The sequence below is a fragment of the Euprymna scolopes genome, chromosome 21 (assembly GCF_053919585.1).
Source record: "Euprymna scolopes isolate OS-2025 chromosome 21, ASM5391958v1, whole genome shotgun sequence".
Taxonomy (NCBI): Eukaryota; Metazoa; Mollusca; class Cephalopoda; order Sepiida; family Sepiolidae; genus Euprymna; species Euprymna scolopes.
In genome coordinates this window covers 17,226,175-17,245,539 of record NC_136502.1, presented here as the reverse complement: position 1 = coordinate 17,245,539, position 19,365 = coordinate 17,226,175, and the positions used below count along the sequence as shown (strand labels likewise).

The 19,365-nt window shown below is 34.5% G+C and overlaps 1 long non-coding RNA gene and 1 pseudogene across 1 annotated transcript in view; one reads left to right on the top strand and one right to left on the bottom strand.

Annotated features, from left to right (window-relative positions):
- The window catches only part of LOC145242022 (uncharacterized), a 772,700-nt gene that overhangs the window by 252,430 nt on the left and 500,905 nt on the right, over positions 1-19,365 (bottom strand). The gene's annotated exons all lie outside the window — the stretch shown is intronic.
- On the top strand, positions 4,609-4,743 carry LOC145243284 (U2 spliceosomal RNA; annotated as a pseudogene).

The window sequence follows — 19,365 nt, the reverse complement described above, 5'->3', positions numbered from 1 at the left end:
GAATAAATATTTGAAAATATAAAGAACTTAAAGCATAAAACCTTTTTCCAAAATTACTGCGTTCGGTATTAAATAACCTGCAAGGGGGTGATAGGCCATAAAACAACATAACTAATAAACTGTGGGCTTGACATGGTGGATTCGATTTCTGTCAGGACTATTGCATTAATTTCACTAATACTTGGGAAACGTATGAATGCATGTATCTTCTCTCAAGATATGGATTGAATAGTAGGGCAGACTAAACTCTCAAGCCTTGATTGTGCAAGTAGTATTTGAAAAAAATAATTCTGAAATTATATCTGTCTTTGCTTATCTTCTTGCAACTGGACTTAAACAATGCAGGCACAAGGGATATGTGGTTGAAGATTATGCAATTCTTGCTTCACTGTAAACTCCCCGCAAAGGAATATTTATGATTACAAGGGATTTCTAATGTCCCTTAAAAGTTAAAAGAGCCCCCCCTCTCTCTCTCTCTCTCTCTCTCTCTCTCTCTCTCTCTCCCTCTCTCTATCTATCTTTCTGTTTCTTTCTGTGTCTCTCTCCATATATATATATATATATTACAATTTTCAGAATGCGATAAATGATATAATTATTTTCACAGTCAAAAGTCACAACTTACATGAACCATGAAAACCAAAAGAACAGAAATCCAAGATTCGAGTTTCATCCTCATTTGGACTCATCAGTTAAACACATCTGAACTCGAGATTGAAACCTGAATCTCTTGCATGAGAGGCGAGTACTCTGCCACCTGAGCAACCACACCACACACCTAAAAGTCTATCAGCTAATACAGATCAAGTAAACCATGGCAAAATCGGACTTTGGATGTACCTACTTCATCTCACACAAGGGTTGCGATCATCCAACCACTGAAAACTGAAGCCAATGTCTCACAAGTATGAATTTTACATGTTTTTTTACTGTGAAAATAATTATGTCATCTCTCACATTCTGAAAGTTCTAATTTGTTCGCTAGGTTGGCTTAGTGGATGACATTGTCCTAGCGAGTGTAACAATCCTACTTGCAAGACCTCGACTTGGGATTTCAGTGGTTGAATGACCACAACCCTTGCGTGAGACGAAGTAGGTACATCCCATAATCTGATTTTACTGCAGTTTGCTTGGTCTATGTTAGCTAATAGACTTTCTCGTGTGTAGCACTGTTGCTCAAAATGCATGCAAGAGATTTGGTGTTCGAATTCCTAGTTTGGATGTGTCTAACTGACGAGGCCAAATTAGGGCAAAACTCGAGCCTTGGACTTCTGTTTTTTTTTTTTATGTCATGGCTCATGTGAGCTGCGACGTTGTCTGACTGTAAAATTAAATAAATAAATACATATATATATATTATATATATACCTATAAAGTTGAGTTTTCTTCTCGCTCTGAGATTGATATTAAAAGCCTACATTTATTATTTAAACATCATTAAAACAAACTTCTTAATATACTCAGTCACGGATAAGCGAGCGACTTAATGAAGGTTAACTTATTTGCATATTCTTATAATAAAAACAATCATTCAACAATTAATTATTCATGTTTTAGTGTTCCGTATTAAATGATTAATCTCATTTAACTATTACGCTTAATTCTTTCTATGTACAGTTTATACATCGTGCATAATTGCGTAAAATTTATGATGAAAACGTTTTAGCACACAGACATACTTTTATATGTATCTATCTTTATCTCTAAAATCAAGTGTAGATTCTTTTATAAGACAGGTGCGTGTTCAAAATGAATGGTTATTTTTAGAGCGCAATTCAAGTATGATACTTGACTTTTTACATTTAACATTAATTCAAGTTATTACGTAAAAATAATTTCATAAAATCAACAGTTGGTTCTTTGAAAAGACAGAGGCGCGTTCGAAATGAATGTTTCTGTTTAGAGCACAATTGACTTATGATACTTGACTTTTGAATTTTAAACTTTAAATAATTTTATAAAATCAACAGTGTAATGTAGACTACAATGTATTGTGGACTAAGTCACTGTGGGGAGGCATGTGAAGTTTCTCCCTGTATACTGCGGGGATGGGGGGGTCCCTTAACTAAAGCAGATAATCAATCGATTTTATTAAAAAAAACTAGTATGGATACCCGGCATTGCCCAAGTGAACAGGAAGTTTGGTTTGGACATAGCTACTATACTAAGGATATTTTAGCAACCCCCAGAAAAGAACCCCCTGCCCCCCTCCAAAAAAAAATGAATAAAAAACTTTTCTTTAAATCAAAATAGCAGTGAGTGCCTGTGCGACCGCAAAAAAACAGGTTCGAACCTGAAACGCAAAAGAGGGAAAGCATTACTGGCTAATACTTTTGCCCATTGGACCACAACGACTTAAGACATCATGACTTTTCAAAATAACATTTTCAGTTTTCTACGTGTGCATGATTTACAAAAATCTTGACACAAAAAGTGATCCCTCCTTGAAAGAAATGGTCCAGTTGACCACCACGGAATTAATCTTTTTTTCTAATTTTCACATATTATGCGTCCGAGGATCGCACTTTCAGATGGTATCAGTTTTGACCTGATCAGATGTGGCTGACGAAAGTTTTTAGTGGACATACGCACACACAAACATTTAAACGCACTGACGTTTGAGATTTATATAATAGACTAGCAGGAGCACCCAGCGTTTCCCGGGTGTTTGGAGGTACAAAAGAAAAAAAAAGTGTTGATAGGGAGCGAGACTCGAACCTGCGATGAAGCCGAAAGTGGAAAAGAAAGTAAAAGAAAACGTGACATCTTACCAATATGCTACGACGCCATGGGAAGTGAAAAGCATTCAAATTTAGCGATGTCAATCAAAAAGTTGACTTGCTAGCAGGTGCAGAAATGAACGTTGGCTGAAGGCCAGTTCAGCTTTCCACCGTTTCATTTATTTGTTTCCCCATGATGTTGGGGAAACCAAGCTCCCCCGAAAAAGGGGGAACTCTCAAATGACTAGCAATTGTCTGATATGAAGGGTTTTCCCCACATTGATCAAAGATAATTACTTTCAAGATGTCCCGGCACGAAAGGCCACTGATGCCTTTTCATCGGTGAGTTTCACTTTATTTATACGAAAAAGACCAACAAATACATGAGTCGATATTGAGCAACCCCCAGAAAAGAACGACAGAAGTAGGTAACAACTTCCACACCAGATATTTTGATATTTTGGACCCCACCTACTGCAAAAAAAAAATTAATCAAAAAAACTTTTCTTTTAATCAAAATAGCAGCGATTGCCTGTGTGACTGCAAAAAAAAAAAAGTAGCCATGATATGCAGACTCGAATCAGAAACGCGAAAGAGGGAAAGAAGGGAGAAAAGTTACTGAAAAACGCTTTTGCCCATCAGATCACAACGACTTATGATGTCATGACTCTGCAAAATAATGTTTTTTCAGTGCATGATTTGCAAAAATAGTGTTGTGAAAAGTAACTCCCCCCCATTGCAAGAAATGGTTCAGTTGACCAACACAAAATTAATCTTTTTAAAAACTTTTCAGATATTATGCGTTCGAGGGATCACTCTTTCAGATGATACTGGTTTTAACTTGGTCCAATGCGGCTGACGAAAATTTTTAGCAGACATACGAACACACACACACACAAAAAAAACCGACGTTTGAGATTTATGTAATCGATAGACGATTTCAATGAAAATAAAACTATGGGAGAGACCAAAACTCATCTTTGAACATTTGGTTTACAGACGTAAAACTTGATATATAGAGTATTTGGACCTTGGCGGCACATTTGATTTGGATTTTATCCTGTAAAAATAGTTTCCAAGAAGTAAAAATTAAATAAAACATCAGTTGACCTTGGCAGGCGTAAATCGACTAACTTCTACGCATGCATACAATTACATTTTTAGTTTGAAGTAGCTTAATTTTAGCCTTTTTTTATTAGTCGCGTGCAAGCGACTCTATAAGTCACTCTGTCGGTCGGTCGGTATGTCCGTAACACTTTTGTGCTTGCCCTTTTTGGTTAAGATCAAAAGTCTGTTGTTCCGGCAGATACTGCAAGCAAAGACCATATGTGGGGGCGACTCCACATATAAGACCTTGGTCAATGTAGGGGCAACCCTTCATACCAATTGTCATTATCCAGCTCTCCTACTCCCCGGGGAGTGGGTCCCCATTTCCCCTTCACTTCTCATATTAAAAATCGGCCTTGTGCCTAATTTTTTCGGTGGGGGAGCAAGTAAATACCCTTTTCTTGGCCTTTTGGCCAAGATAAAAGTGTAGTATCTTTTCCGGTAGATACAGCAAGCAAAGACCATATGTGGGGGTAACCTCACATGTCAGACCTTGGTCAATGTAGGGGCAACCCTTCATACCAATTGTCATTATCCAGCTCCCATTTCCCACCCATCGGGAACTGACCCCTTTTCCCTCCCCCCTCCCTCTCTCTCCACAATAAAAAACGGCCTTGTGCCTAATTTTCTCAGTGGGGAAGCAAATAAATACCAACCCTTCATACCAATTGTTACTATTCAGCTCCCCTACTCCTCGAGGAGCTGGTCCTCATTTCCCCTTCACTTCTCACATTAAAAATCGGCCTTGTGCCTAATTTGCATGGTGGGGGAGCAAATAAATACCCTTTTCTTGGCCTTTTGGCCAAGATCAAAGTGTAGTATCTGTTTCGGCAGATACTGTAAGCAAAGACCATATGTGGAGGCAACCTCTCATATAAGACCTTGGTCATTGTAGGGGCAACCGTTCATACCAATTGTCACTATCCAGCTCCCCTTGATTAAATAATTATATATATATATATATATATATATATATATATATATATATATATATATATATATATATATAATTACTAGTATCTAGACGTAGATATTAATTCAGAAATTTTTTTTGACTTGGGGATAAGAACCTATAAAAAGAAATAATTCTGCAAGTCTGTAGGATTACAGACAGACACAAATACACAAACGCACACACATAGCTTAAGGCAAGATCATTAAAATTGCTATATAATCTGTATGAGAAGGTAAGCTGTAAAAAAAAACGGGATAAAAATGGACGATGGCGGCGTGAGGTAAGAAGAAAAACGACAAGAAAAAATGAGTGTAAAAAAAGAATCACTGGTATTTTTCTCGATCTTTTTTCTAGATCTTTTTTTTATGTTATTGCTTCCTTTTACTTTTATAAATACTTTTCTTTTTTTCTTTTTTTTTGTTGTTGTTGTTGTTGTTGTAGTTACTTTCTGTTTGGTCCTATAATTGGTTTGAGTGATTTTTGTTCCATTGCCAGTCTTTCAGACGACTGTTTGCCTAGCAACCATTTTCGTAAAGAAAGATTTTATTCTTCCATTATAGGAATTAAGACCTTTGTCCCTTCTGGTTAGAGATTTCTAACAACATCGTGCACCCTCCAGTTAGATATAAATGAATTCTTAAGTATATTACTCCACAAGTATAACCCAGAATGATTGTTTCCTTTGCAGATTGTTCGAGTTTTGCTTTTTAGCTCATAAAACTAACATATTCTTAACATAATACAGACCTTTATATATATATATATATATATATATATATATATATATATATATATATATATATATATATATACACACACACACAGAGGGTGGAATGATAAATTTGTCGCCCTAAAGAAAACAAGACTACAGCTTTACTTTTTAAAATTTTATTGAAAAAATCAATTCATGTAGAATAGCTGACACCTATTCAATATAACCGCTTTCAGCTTTCAAACTTGTTTATGTTGGACTTGAAGACATCCAAGTTGTAGTCAGGTGGGAAACAGGCAAACAGAAGAGAGTTCCACAGGCGTGCACTTCGAAAAAAGAAGCTTTGTTCATGGAATCTACGTTTTGATTTAGGCACAGATGAAGAGTGGAGAAAAATTACTGACAGTGGTTTCAGCTAGACAGGTGTTTTTTGTGAAAGATTTGTGAGGGGGGGGGGGCAAAGATTGGAGCTCATACAAGCACTTGCCATGGAAATAACAATAAAATAAAAGCAGGCTCGCAAAGTCCCTTCTGTGGGAGAGAGGTTGCAAGGAAGAGAAAATGGCATCTCCCACTAGGCTACGAAGTCTATTTTGTACTCTGTCAAGGCAGGATAGGCTGTTTTTAGCAGCTCCTGTCCAGATATGGCAGCAGTACTCCATCCTTGCACGTACTTGGCTTTTATATAGATAGAGAATTGCATCAGCAGTGAGATATCTACTGGAGCGGTAGAAGGATCCCACCATTTTTCTAGCAACCTTGGCAACAGACTTGATGTACGTGTTCCATTTCAGATCAGGAGTAAAGTTCAATCTCAGAAGCTTGCCAAAATATGGAGCCTCCCCAAGACGAGAGCCATCCATTTCAATTGATGCCAGATGGGGATCAGAGCATTGATGATGTAAAGATAGAAGCTTGGTTTTAGATGCATTAAAAGTAACCAGCCACCTCTTTCCCCATTGTACCACACGCTCAAGATCAGAGGAGAGAATCGAGAGAACTTTGTCATTTAAGGCCTTTGATGTTTTGCCATAGATGGTTGTGTCATCAACATAGATGTCAATGAATGATTTAAGTATGTGTTTTGGAAGATCATTAATGTAGATCAGGAAGAGAGTTGGGCCCAGGATGGACCCTTGAGGGACACCAACATTAATACTGTGGGCTTCTGATCTCTGCCCATCAACCACTTCTCTTATGAGCCTTATGAGCTTGGTAAATACTTGGCGAATGGCATCGATCAGGCTGGCTATGGTATTGTGGGAGGTTATGTTGGTGATGTTCTTGACGTATGACAAATCAAAGTAGTCTAGCAGATTCAGGTCGGGGGAGGAGGGGGTGCCAGTGAGAAAAGGGTACAAAGTCATAGCACTTCTTCGGAAGTTGGCTTCAGAAGTTGGCCTGGGTCTCTTTGGAATTGTGGGTCAGTGCCAAGTCCTGCTGCCACAACCAGGATCTGCCAGTGGTCACCTGATTGCATCTGGGGAACACAACACTTTTCAGGTGTTGATTTTCAAGCCGACTTCAAAGATTTATACACTATTGGCCAACTAGTAGATGGTCTGCAGCCACAAAAAAAACCAAAAAAAAACAAACGGTTTTCATCAAACAGAAATTAAATCGTCATCTTTTTTAGGGCGATATTTTATTTTTCCACCCTGTACATAGCCATTCGAAAGAATCCATAAGATAGTGTATGTCCACTTGAGAATGTGTAAAGTGATTGCAATCATTCACATATAAAAAATTCTCTAATTAGTGAATTAGCAATTTTGACTTCAGCACTTAAAGGCAAACAACATACTAGAACTAAGATACCTTATCTATATAAAAAAATTATATATATATATATAGTAATTTATGAAATATATATGGCAATTAAGCTACACTGAATATTCCGTGTTTCATCCACTCTAGGACTCTTCAGGCTTATGCGTGAATTCTGTGGTTGTTTATCGTTTTTATATGCTCCTCTTCTATTGAGATTTTAGTTAGCCAATCAGCTTTCTAGTATCCACTGCGCCCTTCCTATCAGCCAATGAGCATGCATTTATCGGACAAAGGCCTATATATATATATAGTCATCCACATACTGTTTTGCTGTTCCACAGTTCATCAGTGTGGCTAGACAAGCAACTACCTCAAGCTAGGATCGAAACCTGACTCCCCATATGACAGTCGGAGCTTCTAACCATTGTGCTATTTGGCTGCTACTATTTAGGCACTAAATTGACCGTTTCCTACTACTACTACTACTACTACTACTACTACTACTACTAATAATAATAATAATAATAATAATATGTAGTAGTAGTAGTAGTAGTGAATGATCAATATTTCTAGATGGCAGGCCCCGGACCTACCAAATGCAAATCGACCTAAATGGTCTGCTTATAATTTGATTCACACAAATCGCACAATGCATTGAAGGTGCAAAATGTATTTAATGTGACTCATTAACAATAATTGCAGCAATAGTCTTTGATGCATAATTATGGCAATTAAGCTACACTGAATATTCCGTGTTTCATCCACTCTAGGACTCTTCAGGCTTATGCGTGAATTCTGTGGTTGTTTATCGTTTTTATATGCTCCTCTTCTATTGAGATTTTAGTTAGCCAATCAGCTTTCTAGTATCCACTGCGCCCTTCCTATCAGCCAATGAGCATGCATTTATCGGACAAAGGCCTATATATATATATAGTCATCCACATACTGTTTTGCTGTTCCACAGTTCATCAGTGTGGCTAGACAAGCAACTACCTCAAGCTAGGATCGAAACCTGACTCCCCGTATGACAGTCGGAGCTTCTAACCATTGTGCTATTTGGCTGCTACTATTTAGGCACTAAATTGACCGTTTCCTACTACTACTACTACTACTACTACTAATAATAATAATATGTAGTAGTAGTAGTAGTAGTAGTAGTAGTAGTAGTAGTGAATGATCAATATTTCTAGATGGCAGGCCCCGGACCTACCAAATGCAAATCGACCTAAATGGTCTGCTTATAATTTGATTCACACAAATCGCACAATGCATTGAAGGTGCAAAATGTATTTAATGTGACTCATTAACAATAATTGCAGCAATAGTCTTTGGTGCATAAGTATCTCTTTCCATATATTAATATTGGACAGTAACTTATTATTGATTGGTTCTAAAGTCGTGGTCAAGTGTTTAGTTTAAAAATCAATCAATGCGACGAGCAGGTGAAAACACGTTAGTCATAATTATTACGAAAAGAAACCATTCTTACGTAATGACGCTTTATAATTAGTATTGCTTTTAGATCTGCATTAGAAGTTCTAAAAATTGGATCGACCATCAGGCAGATTATTTTCATCTTTTATATATATTTATTGGTTACGGAATAAAAAAAAAAAAGAAGCAAATGGCAATGATAAATGAAGCTGACAACGTTATCAATAAAGAGGAACATTCTGCCGATTTGTTGCTTGGGGAAAAGATCGTATGAAGCGGAAGAAAGAAGTTGGGTAGGGGTGATGGGGATGTTTGTGCTGTGACAACACTGAAGTGAGGTTGACGAGTAAGGAGTAAGGTGGAATCTTTGATTTTGAAAATGTCAGCTATTTGAACTTCCCACCCCCACCTCGTTGCCCTGACGGATATTGCCCCAATAAATCAGTGCTGCATCTAATTTAGTATTCCACAGTATTCCCCCCACTCCGCTCCCCTCATTTTCTAAATATTTCGAATGAATTTTATTTGAAGACGGGGAATAGAAAAATTGCATTTCATGATAACGTTTGTTGGTGAAGAAATTTCATTGGGGATTTCGCATTTGAGTCAATCAGGATTATTTGTTCCTGATTTTGTTTTGTTTGCAAATTGAATTGCGATGCTGACGTCTCGGGGCAAACCAAACAGTTTGATTCCAATTTCTTGTAAATTTTCTATTCCATTCCAAAATCATGCTTCGCGCACAACAAAGAAGATATTTTGATACTTCTTTACAATCAAAAAAAGAAAACGTCAACATATTTAAATAAAAAAATTAGTATGAGACTACGAAAACACAAACTCCTCACTATGTTGATGTTGTGCTTCATGACCTTTTTTCAGTACTTTATAAACCAAAGCACCAAAATTTGTGTTACTACAGTTGAATGTAAAGGCAGGCAAAATGATAATACTTGTAATAAACACTATTGCGTAGAGAGGTCTTTGAGTCAGCTCAAAGTTAGCATCAGTTCTATTCAACTCAATTCAATATACTGACAAAAGATTAGAGCAGGGCTAGAAGCTGTGTAATTTTTAGGGGATATTGAATTTACAAGCGGTCTCACGCCAACCGCTGTTGAATCATTTTATGCCGAAACCTTACGTATCTTTTATATAAGATTGATTTGTATTTAAATTTGTTTGAACATCTATTTGTTTTGAATGCAGAGATATTGTAAACGGTTGTTTTGATTGAACCCAGAAATCCAAACTGGGCGTAGTGGTAACTAAAGGTTGATTTTATATTTCACAAAGTTCCCAAATTGGGGCTTGATCAGTGATAAGGTTTAGAAATAGGGTAAAGCAGAAAAAAAGGTAGAAATTTGTAAAAGATTGATTTATTGGTGGTAGGGTTGTGGTAGAAATGAACACCTTACCCAAGGGTGTCCGAGACATTTTAGTTTTATGCCCAACGCAAAATCTATTTAACTAATAAAAAAAGAACATGCATCGAAGTGGATCTAGGAATAATGGTACATAACTCCCCCAAACCCCAAAATTAAGGGTCTAACCATCAGATTCACTTTAAAGTTATATAAAAAATATGAAATTATAAACTTGACTAAAATCATCAGCCATAAAAGTAGTAAAGTGGTTGAAAACTCTTGTATCATTTTTGTCCAATATTATTCTGAATATAACTTACACAATCAATATTAATCTATTATTGATTATCTCGTTTATTTAAAATGACTTAGTATAGCAGTATTGGAAATTTTAATGTTGAACTCGGTAATACAGAATTTTAAACTGAATCCTTTATTTAATTCATGGGGTTTTATTATTATCTTAGTGATGACCGGATAGAAGTGTTAATTAATTAATTAATTAATTATTATTATTATTATTATTATTATTATTATTATTATTATTATTATTATTTACTCACTAGGAGTAGTCACACACGCCATCATTAAAGATTTCTCTTTGAGAACAACTTGTGGTGTTATTTGGAGTCTGAGTGACAATAAGTCTCCTCAGATTTACACTACTCTCCACCTCTTTAGATAACCATTGCAGATGAATTTGCATTATCTCAACAACTGCTTACCATTGACCATTGACCATTGATTTCTCGTTAGCGATGGCTATTGGTTTTCACTGGAATTTGGGTGGCAAAACACCCACAAAAAATGAGGGAAAGGTATACAAATATATCGTCTCAGTTTTCATAATTCCATGTGATGTCCTTTGTGTTTTACATCTGCGCCATTTTCTGATGTGCGGTTTGTGTCTGTAGCTCATGTGCATTACTCCACATTCAAGGGGTTTTCTTTAATATTTCAGCAGTTTTCATTACTGTTATCTGTTGTATCTTATCAGCCATCCCTCTGATTCCAATCTCACTCCTTCTCTTTTCAAAGTTTTTCAGTATTGTTCCTAGCATTCCTACTATTAGTGGTGCTATCTTTACTTTTTTAATCTTCCATATTCCTTTGAGCTCTCTGACCAGGTCAGTGTATTTGCTCTGTTTCTCCATCTCCTTGATCTTCACTCTGTGGCCTGCTGGATGGCAAAATCTACAATCTGACAGACCTTTTTCTTCTTGTTAACAAGTATGACATCCGGTCTTCTTGCTTGGATAAGTTTATCCGTTTGTATATCCATGTCTCATAGAATTTTGTGACTTTTATTTTCAAGTACTGTTGCTGGATTGTGCTTGTGCCATTTGTCTGGGTATTTAAGAATCAGTTATCTGCTTCATTCCCAGTGAACTGCTTTCCTCACTTGATCGTATCTATTTTTATATTCTTTTTGGGCTAGTCTGCTGCATTCGCTTATTATGTGGTTTATTGTTTCCTCTCTTTGTTCACAGAGTCTGAATTTGCTGTTTTCTTATGTCTTGTCGATCCTTACTTTGATATGTTTAGTTCTAATCGTGTTATCCTGTGCGGGATTTTCAGTTTCTCTGTTTAGGTTTCCTTTTTTGTATCCATGTCCAAGTGTTTTCTTTAATCTCATCTTGTCATCCTTATAAATCGCCCATGTAGTTGTTTCTTTTCCCATTTTTCTTTTCTCATCTTATCCCTTGTTTCTTCTGTTTCTATCTTGTTTTTTTTTTGTTGTTTGTTTTTTTTTTCAGTGTGTTCTACTGCAGTAATTATTCTTTCGGTGATCTGCATTATGTATTTTTCTAAGTCTTTTCTTGTGTCATTTACACGGTCTTCTATATACACCAACCCTCTTCCTCCATCTTTTGTTTTCACATAGAATCGGTCAGTATTATCCTTTGGATGTAGTGCATTGTGCATAGTCATGAATTTCCTGGTCTTCTGGTCGAGATGCCTCAGTTCTTTATTGGTTCAACCTAAAATGATTCAGAGTATTTTGCTAGTGACACTGTCCATGTTTTTATACCTTTAATTAGGTTTGTACTATATAGTAAAGTTTCAAGAAGTTTTCTTGTTCTTCCGAAGTATTCCATTGCAATTTTCTCTTTCGTTTCTGTTGCTTTGGTGGTTTGCTTCCAGAACGCCCAAAATATTTGTAGCTATCATGTTCACCTAGTGTCTTCATCTTTGTTTAGTGTGATAGTATCATACCTTCCGTTGCTTCAAGTTTTCAGCAGTGCATACTTTTCCCATGCCGAATTCCATTCGGATACCAGGACTGAAGATTCTGGTTGTCTTTATTAGTGTCTTTAATTCCTTCTTAGTTTTAGCAAACAGCTTCAGGTCATCCATGTACATTAGATGGTTCATTCTTTCACCTCTATTAGTGAACTTGTATCCGGCTTGGCATTTTCTTAGTATAGTGTTAAGGGGCATCATGGCTATGATGAATAGTAATGACAATAGGGAATCACCTTGGAACATACCTCTTTATATTTTAATCCTAGTTATGTATTATTATTATTATTATTATTATTATTAGTAGTAGTAGTAGTAGTAGTAGTAGTAGTAGTATTTACTCTTGTTCACTCAAAACAAAGCATATTGACACTTAGACGTAAGGGCTACTATTTGAGATCATGTTTGCATGAGAATATGTAAGAAGATGAACGAGATGTCAGTTTACATTACTTCTGCATATTAGTGCACTTAGGGTAACAGGACACAGAGGAAATTTCAAAGTCTAGCAGTCCACGGGAAGAAACTGTTAGAGTAGAGAGCTTTCCGGCATTTAGGGATCTCTAGGGTAAAAAGGGGAGATTTTGCTGCTAGATGGGTTTGTCACAAATATGTATGCCGAGGGAGTAAAGGTGCAGTGAGTTCATCGGATAGCATTCCAGTAAATTACGTTTAAAAGTATTCAATTGTTCTGAATTATTATCATCTGTAGCTAGGTTTGAACCTACAACCTCCAGCAGATTGTCACTTAGAGTTGATTGTTAACCGATGCTTTTATCTGTTACGTTACGTGATCATATTCTATAACATGTTAACAATAATTAAAATGTGAGATACCACAGAAAAAAATCTGTGAATCAGTTAATTACTTTAAGCCAAGTTATATTACTAAAAAATGAATAAGAATTGAACTCTAAACACTCTTCAACATTAATAAGATGTTATTTTTTTCTATTTTACTTGAAGACATCAATGTTTATCGCTGAACGATGCAAATAAGTTTAGAATTTATTTTTGGCTGTCTTTTCATTAATTCTGTTTTCATGCCTGCTAAAAAAATGGCTTTATATACAAATGGAACTTTTAAACGATATCATAACATTTCCATAATTTCTTCATCGGAATCCTGAAATATTTATTGCAAACAGCACGCAAGAATTGTAAAACTCAAAAAGATAACAAAAGGAAAAAAAAACAAAAAACAAACAAACATGTATAACATTATATTCAATTGATGTGTGAACACAAATTCAAGGAGAATTCAGTGGAACAGTCAAGTACCTGTCATAAAGTGCAAAATATTTGTGTAAATAAGTAAAGTATTTTAATAATGGTAATCTGTTTTATGTGTGTGTGTGGGGGGTGATAATAAGCGTACATCACTGCAAGTGTTAACTTCTTTGTACATATTTGAAAAGACTACTTTGTATCTGTTACATACTGAATGTCGGATATGTTAACTAATTTAAACAATGTTTATCTTTCACATGACTGCATTTATAATTGTTTAAGAATATGTCAGAGTTGTATATATTCAAATGTTACATTTTATATCACATATTGCATATGTTTAGTAATAGTGAGTATGTCGATTAGTCATCTTCTGAGTGGCTGTATTTATAACTGTTTAGAAATAAACTGTCTAGAAGCGTTGAAACATCAAATTAGCAAAATACAGGAATGGATTTAAAAAAAGCTAAACGACATGGAGAATTACATCGTTGGGGAGGGGGATAAAGTAATAAAAAAAATAGATTAGTTCGTTACTAAGGAATAATTTTTTTGTTAATTTCCATACTCTAAGTGGATTGTTCCAGCAACCTTTGACAATCGTCTTGTCCCGCACGTAAATGCTACTTCTATTCCTTGCACTGGCATGGAAAATAACTAAAGACATGTCTAGAATTCTGGCTGGGGAAGATATTTTATGTTTCTCTTGAAGGCACAGAATGTCAGTTTTGAGATTGGACAAGAAGTCAATTTTTGTTGGTGACAAGCCTTCGGCATTGAAGCTGATAATTTTGAATAGTTTGGACATCTCAGAGACCGAGGATATACTCTTTTACTACCACCGGATTTTTTTTATCACTAGATGAGCGTAAGAGTAAAAAAAAAACAAAAAAAAAAAACACCCATGATGGAAGATGGGTTCTTAAATCAAAAATAAAATACCTTTTGTCCTTTCACTTATTATATTGGATGTATGTAATACCCAAATAAATTGACCAACTGACTATTGTGAGCACGTGGGTGAATGGGAAGGAGGTAGTGAGCGTATACAGGGTGACCCAAGAAAAAAACGGGCCACAACTATAATTAGGCTCCGTTTCTTAGTGTTTTGTTCGAATGAAATGAAATTTTGGTCATAACTAGTTTATTATATTCAAAACATCACATCAAAACACTTGGGTATTTGGCTTTTTTTTCTCCTTTCTACAGCGTATGTTCTAGATGGCCTCCATTTAGCTTTTGTTTTTTGGGGGGTCACCCTGTATAAATGAAAATGTTGATCTCTTTGTAAATATTTGAATATACTACTTTGTATTTGTTAAATATTAAATGTCGAGTAGTTGACTAATTTAATTAATTCTTTCAAGTAGTTATACCTATGATTGTTTAAGAATATGGCAGAGTTTAAATGTTCAATTAGCCAAACGTGGGTATAGATAAAATAAAAGGAAACCGAATGAGGAATTATGTCTTCATGGGCAGGAAAAAAGAAATACTAGCTGATGACTCAGGAACTAATCAAAACTATGTATGAGTTCTTAAAATAGAATAAATAAAAGACTTTCGCGTTCACTTTATCGGATGTATAAAAAAACATACATAAAGTACAAATTGTCCAGTGAGGAATCATCTTGTAGTTAGTCTTATTCCTTTTAAAGTATGGCTGAGTTTTGTGCAGCCAGAAAATATTTGTTTTAAATGATTTTTCTATTTCAGCTTCTACAGTAGTACAATCTTACACAGTTTTTAAAGCTGCCTAGACTACTAAGTAATCATCATCATCATCATCCAAAACAGAATAAGCCGGTATAATATAATCGATCGATCACGACGATACTCATTATATAACATACTCATTTTATAATTATATTATATGACATATATATATTATTATATATTATTATATATTATTATATAATTATATAACATACTTATATATCATAATTATACATAAATGCAAAAACATGTTTTTAAATATCTATATTTGTTTGTATGTGTGTTTGTGTGTGTACGGTGCATGTTTGTTGCTGTGTCTTCCAGAAGACAATTTTAGAAAAAAAAGAAGACAAAAAACAAATTCTTTATTTTTAAATTAAAATCTTTTTGATTGTGTATTTTTTTTAAATCTTTGTTTTACATAGATACATAAAAATATGATTTGTACATTGAAGCATGTTATGATTTTGGATTCGTGATTCCGTTTTGTTGGAATTCATTTTCTGAATTCTTTCTAGAAGAGAAACCACATGAAGGTTGCCAACATCCTAATTAAGGGTAGTGCTATCGATTCTACACACCTTAAATACCACATGCCAAGTTGTCAGTATAAACTGGTATCTAGAGCACCACTGACACGTATTAGTGCATGTATAACTAACAGCCTGATTATTAAAACATATTAAAAATTTGCCTACAAATAAATTGTTCAGCTATATTATTTTTTAAATAAATATTAACAATTATTTTTATACTTATAGTTTTTCATGCTTACATAATCATCAAAGTAGAAAGTGATAATAACTGCTAATCAGAAAATTCGAACCCAGTCACCAAGTCATTCTTGACTTCAAAGGCCAGTATTCTACCTCCAGGCTACTAGAAATTAACATAGGACTTGAGAGAAAGTAAGTACATATAAATGCCAAATCAGCTGGCACAAACGGTAAACAGTCAGAGAGTATTCAACTAAAGGAAGTCAAATATAGCTGGCGTTGCAGCAAAATCCAATACTTCACAAAAAGACACTGAAAGAACCAATGAAATCAGAAGTTGCATTTGCAGAGATGCAGCAGTTTATTATTCAGCAACATTTAGATTTATCTACTATTACTACATTATTATTCAATGGTAGAGATGACAATCGCAAAGCAACCAGAAAATGAGTTACATGTTTTGGCAACCATGTCTTTGTCTATGGTGGTTAACACCTCCACAACGACAGCCTTCAGAGAGTCGACAAGTGGTGATGAACATTGTTGATCAGCCATACCCGTGTTGTCTTGGTCAGATGTGTAGGAGCAGAATTTTACTGTAAAATGTAAGGGCCTCTAGTAGCATCTCATCCATCCATGGATTCATCATGCTTCTCAGCTCATCCTGGTAGACTGTGGTGGTGACTCTTAGACTCTTTTGAAAGAGGCATGACATCCTTTCTACTAGAAACGACACAAAGTACCATGACGGAGGAGGAAAACTCTGTATAATTCATGATGGGAGCACCTTTAATGTCTTTGCAGATTCACCTGTCATTTTTTCTGTTGCTTGTCTGGTTTTGCTTAAAATTATTTTGATACATTTTCAGATTGAGCTTGGATGCATTCAGCAAAACCGCCACCTTGATTTTCCTCAACTCGTTAGGCATCTGTGATGACCAAGTGGTGAGACATGCAATACAAATAATAACCAATATGCTTCATCCTTCTTGATCATTCGTGTGATTGATCATGTCAGCAACGATCCTGGTATAGCCGATGCAACGCTATATATATATATATATATATATATATATATATATATATATATATATATATATATATATATTAAGTGGGTGTGATGCTATGGTTACTAGTCCAAATGTTGGCCTCGAGATGCTATGTTAAAGTTTTATTTAATTTTCACTAATGTTATTAGAAAATATATGAACCACCCTTTCACCTCCTTACTATTACTGAACAACTATGATATACACAATGCATGGTAAATAATATAGAAGAAGGAAAACTATCTTGTCAATTCTGAATGAGAATTATATATTTAATTTAATTATGCAGTAGCATATGTTCACAACTTTTTAGCTTTATGTAATTTTGTTTACAAAGTGTGGGATATTTTTTATCTGCATGATATGGCTGTTTCAATTTATTTTTACTTGAATAATATATTCATGAAGACTTAATAATTGTCATTAACATTTCTTTATAGGACAGTGAAAATAATTACCATTAACATTTCTTTATAGAACAGTGAAAATAATTGCCATTAACATTTCTTTATAGTACAGTGAAAATAATTGCCATTAACATTTCTTTATAGAACAGTGAAAATAATTTTCATGAAACCTTCTTTATAGAACAGTGAAAATAATTGTCATGAACATTTCTTTATAGAACAGTGAAAATAATTACCATTAACATTTCTTTATAGAACAGTGAAAATAATTACCATTAACATTTCTTTATAGAACTGTGAAAATAATTGTCATGAAACCTTCTTTAAAGAACAGTGAAAATAATTGTCATGAAACCTTCTTTATAGAACAGTGAAAATAATTACCATTAACATTTCTTTATAGAACAGTGAAAATAATTGCCATGACATTCTTTTATAGAACAGTGAAAATAATTGCCATAAACACTTCTTTATAGAATAGAGAAAATAATTGCCATGAACATTTCTTGGTAGAAGAATGAACATAATAGCCATGATGACGTCTTTATAGAACAGTGGACATAATCGTCATGAACACCTTTTGTAGTTCAGTGTAAATAATTGACATGCGCAGAACTGAAGAAATAATAGCCATTGGCACTTCTTTATAGAACAGTGGAAATAATTGCAAGTCCAATCAATAATTTTAAATTTGATGTAAAGCAACTCGTTATAAAAAGAATTCCTCCAGAATTTTCTACTGAAATTCATTCATTCGTTAATGAGTAACGTTTGACTATTTCATTAAATTCCGGTAATTGTCTGATTTTGCTAGAAATATGTAAAAACGCGAAATCATGTTGACGAGCATCAAAAAATTTGTGTGTATATTGATTTTAGTGCTATGACACTTCCATAAGAAAGATGAGATTTTTGATTAATGAAAAATTCTAACTTTGATTAATTAAAATTCTAAATTTGGACCTTTCAAAAACAAAATCCTCTGCCAAAGGTTAACAGCGGTCATGAACTTACATTTTACCGGTATTTTGTTTTTTAATAAGACAAATTTTGGCGATACCTGGTGACCTTGCATATTGATTGGGAAAACCAAAATAGATTCACTTGCAGATGAAAAATTGCATGTAAAATTAGACACATGACACGAAAGGTGGCAGTGAAAGACATATTTTTGGCTGATATCTGCATATGTGATATTCCAACGAGAATGATAATGAGGTTGATAATAAAAGGAATAAAATTAGTTTAAGTAGTAGTAGTAGTAGTAGTAGTAGTAGTAGTAGTACCAGGTAGAGGTGTGTAAACGACCTTATCGGGAATTCTTTTTTATCCGTGTTTAAGTTGTCTTTTTGTTGTTAATCATGGGCATCTGTGTTGATAAAATTATGAGAAAACTTAATGTATATGTATTTTTTGTGTCAACGTAATTTTGATAATTGCATATCACATTATTATTTTTATTTACAAATCGGATATCTATTGAAATAAAATAATACGTAAAATAAGACGAGTTTTAAAAATTTCATTAAAACATAATTTACTTTTGTAAAAATTCACCAGAATGCATTACGATTTCTTATCTTATTTAATTTAAAAAAATGCTCTTCTTTCTTTCACTGACTAATTCTTTGATTTGTTTCACATTTATAGAAACTATTCATTCCAAGCCAAAGTATTATTTCTTTTCAAGCCAAAGTCTGGATAGTTTTTATTTGTTTCATTCCTCAAAACATAATTTATTTCAAGCCACATTATCAGTTTTCTCGATAATTATCTTTTTTTTCCTCCCCTGTTTTTTTTTGTGTCTGTATTTTTGATATCCCTGTCAATAAATTATATATTTTATGCAACTTGCTGCACAATCACATACGGCACAATCACGTTGACACACCGGTTCTCGTCAGATCACCGAAGTTAAGCAACGTTGAGTCTGGTCAG